Here is a 3,151-nt window from a genome sequence, read left to right as displayed (position 1 = left end):
GCATGCGCGCGTTTACCGGAAGTAGCCAGCCGCCATCTTGGCTGTAGTCTTTCGTGGCGTCGTCTGCACGACAGCCTACATTACTTTGCGCCTTGACTGGCATTATACCCGGCCGCAGTAGCTTTCCGCCGTTTCGTTTGTTGTGTTGAGCTCTAAAAAGGAAACAGAGGCTCCACGGCGGAGTTTCGAGGGGTGCAATGCTAATCGCGGTAGGAGCAGCGCAGAGAGGGTGGTCAGTTGCCGCATGAAGTAGAGTGGCCGCGGTGGCGACGCTGCGTTTGTTCCTCGAACCTTGCTTTGGAAAATGCTGCAGGTGGCGATAAAAACGCGCTTGACCGCCGCTTTCGTTAATTTTGTCAGCAGAACATTTGAACGCATAGCGATGCACGCGATTTAATTAACGTCTTCAGACAGTATTTACATTTCTTGCCACCTCATTTTGCTGTTTCAGTATTCGCTGTATTTATCTAGGCATTCGCTATAGACGTGTCACACAGCGTTTGTTGCCTTTATTTTTTCTTTCATAGCCCTTGATCAAAACCGGCCATGCGATTGTTTTTTTTCTTATTCCCGTAAACACATACATGTATTCACGACGTGCTCGGCGGGTCACCAGCAGGAAAGGTGAGCGATTCGAGCGAGCTATGCCGTTTTTCTAAATGGAGATGTGACAAATGCTTGTGTTCATTACAAAATGAGAAAAGGAGAAGCCAATCGGGGAGCTTTTGAATACGCCTAATTAGGGTTTAGGGGGTTTTAATTTCGTGACGAATAGTTTTATTTTGATTATTGATACACTAATTAATTTTTTATTTAGGTTAATATAATCTTCTGCCAGGGCGTCTCCCGCACGACTCACTTTCGCTATTTTCGTAGTACGAGTATGAACAGGTTGACTGATTGGTAAACACTAGATGGCCTTTTTTATCCAAAACAACGGACAAAATGTGGGTGATATCCCGGCATAAATGGCATGTGGCTGTTACTGGAATACCATGTATACTCAACGACCAGTGAGCAACAAAACGTTGGAAATTATTCCACATTTCGACAGTTTTATAGCCTCGCTTTCTCATTCCGTGTAATAGAGAAAGCATTATCGCTAGTATCGCTCGAGACATCAGGAGTGAATACGTGCATCAAGCTAACATTGTGGATTCCTGAATATAACAATAAATCTTAGCACACTTGTTCCCTTACAACCTTGCACCGGGCAGAAATCGCTGCAAAGAAGGCTTGACGACGCAGCACGAAGGCAAATCCGATTGCCTTCTTTTTAACAATTTAAGGGACTGCCTCAAAGCGGAGAGCCGCGTAAAAGGCATATAATACAGTTCAGTACTTGAAAATTAGGAGTCACTTTGGCGACTAAAGTGGTGCAAGGCGAAAGCCTTAGTACAGCATTCTGCCACGAATGTGGTTGTGAATTTTGATTCAAGTGCTGCCAGCGAATGACGCGTCCATTGGCTGTCTGCGTGTGTTACTGATGTGTGGTTAACATATTAAGCTTCGCCTGTAAGAGTGGAACGCTACAGCGTCTTGCAACGCTGCCAGGGAGTCCACAGAACGCCATCGCCAATTCGGCTGTACGCCTTGCTGGACGGTAGATTTATTTTTTGAGGAAAGGAAATGTATCTCTCTCGCATATCTGGGTGGACACCTGCACCTCGCCGTAAGGGAAAGGGGGAAGATGGGAGTGAACGAAGACGCCGTATTAGCTAGAGGCGCCTTTGTTCATTCCAAACCATTCAGCTGGCATTACGCAGTGGCTAGCGTGCTCGTATCGCACTCCGGAGACCCTGGTTCGATTCCCCAACTCGACCAATTTCGTTCTCAGTTTTATTGATTTATGCGGTCTAACTATAAAGGTTAATTAGGCCATTTCATATTTATATTATTGTATTTCTATCCATCGTGTTCTGTCATTCACCTGTCAATTGTTGGAACTGTCTAGGATGTTCGACACAACGTATATGAAACGAGCAACGTCGAACTGAGTGGGGAAATGCGTGGTGGTGGAGCGAACGCGGCTTCGTACTTATCTGTTTTTTCAGCAGCGTTTCCTTCCGCGGACGCTGTTGTCGCTGCGGCGCGCGTCTTTCTTTTCTTTTCCTCTTTCTTCTGACCTCTTCATTCTCCTCTATCTTAATTAGGCTAATTGATTAATTAAGCAATTAACTAAACGCAGTCCCACTTAGTTGGAGCATCACTATACGATCCCTTTGATTGGTTGCATGGTTACTAGCCAAAGTACAATTGGCCCGATTTGAAATTCGCGCACTGTGACGTCACGAGCATTTCGACCAATTGAAAAGCGTGACATTTTCTGTCGACAACTCCTGCTTACAACGATGAGGCATTAAAGGCTTCCGCCTTAAAATTTGCCATTTGTCAATGTCCACCGATCAACAGGGACAGTACGGCTAAATGTACTGAACAGCACTTCTTCAGCTGCATCTCGTGAACAGCTTCTATGCAATGTCTTGGCTACTTTTTCTCTTCTAGAAAACGGAAAATCCGGGACGCTCTGCTTTGCACAGTTGTCGGAGCTCACGACACTCCTCAGGTGAACGCACTTGTCCCGCAAATACAGCATTCACGCAAAGAAACACCGTGTGGCGACGCAAACAGGGCTGCTTCTCGCGCGTGCTCCACGCACCGCGCTGACCCGGCCGTCGGCCGGAGTACCACAACTCCCAGAGTGCATCGCGGCGGCGGTGGCGTAGCGCAACTGCTTGTGAAATCGGTCTATTTTGAAGCGTACTTTCCGGTGCTTCTCCGGCGCTGTGGTTCGCGCGTGCGCTGTTCGACGGCCAGCGGCCTCCCCTTGTTTTCCGGTGTTTCTGAGTCAACTCTTCCTCCCTGCGCGTCTCTCTGATGGAAGCGTCCATTTCTGCCGCAGGGGGTGCACACACGCGATGCAGGCAGCGCAGCTTTGGGAGAGGGGGAATAGTTTCCCGCCTTATCGCGATCTGGCGACACTGGCGAAGCAACGAAGTCTGTCCGTACTTAGCTGCGCCGTTTTGAACCGACTTAGTTTTAATGACTCCTTTTTTTTGATGACTTCTCGGCCACGTCGTATTTTCCGACCTGCCGCACGCTAGCCGTGTTCGAGAGCAAACTCCCAGCCGTGTAGCTGTTAAGGTGCTTG

Source organism: Amblyomma mixtum, chromosome 5 (genome assembly GCF_055824585.1).
Source record: "Amblyomma mixtum isolate Tamu chromosome 5, ASM5582458v1, whole genome shotgun sequence".
NCBI classification, from domain to species: domain Eukaryota; kingdom Metazoa; phylum Arthropoda; class Arachnida; order Ixodida; family Ixodidae; genus Amblyomma; species Amblyomma mixtum.
This window is presented reverse-complemented; position numbering follows the sequence as displayed.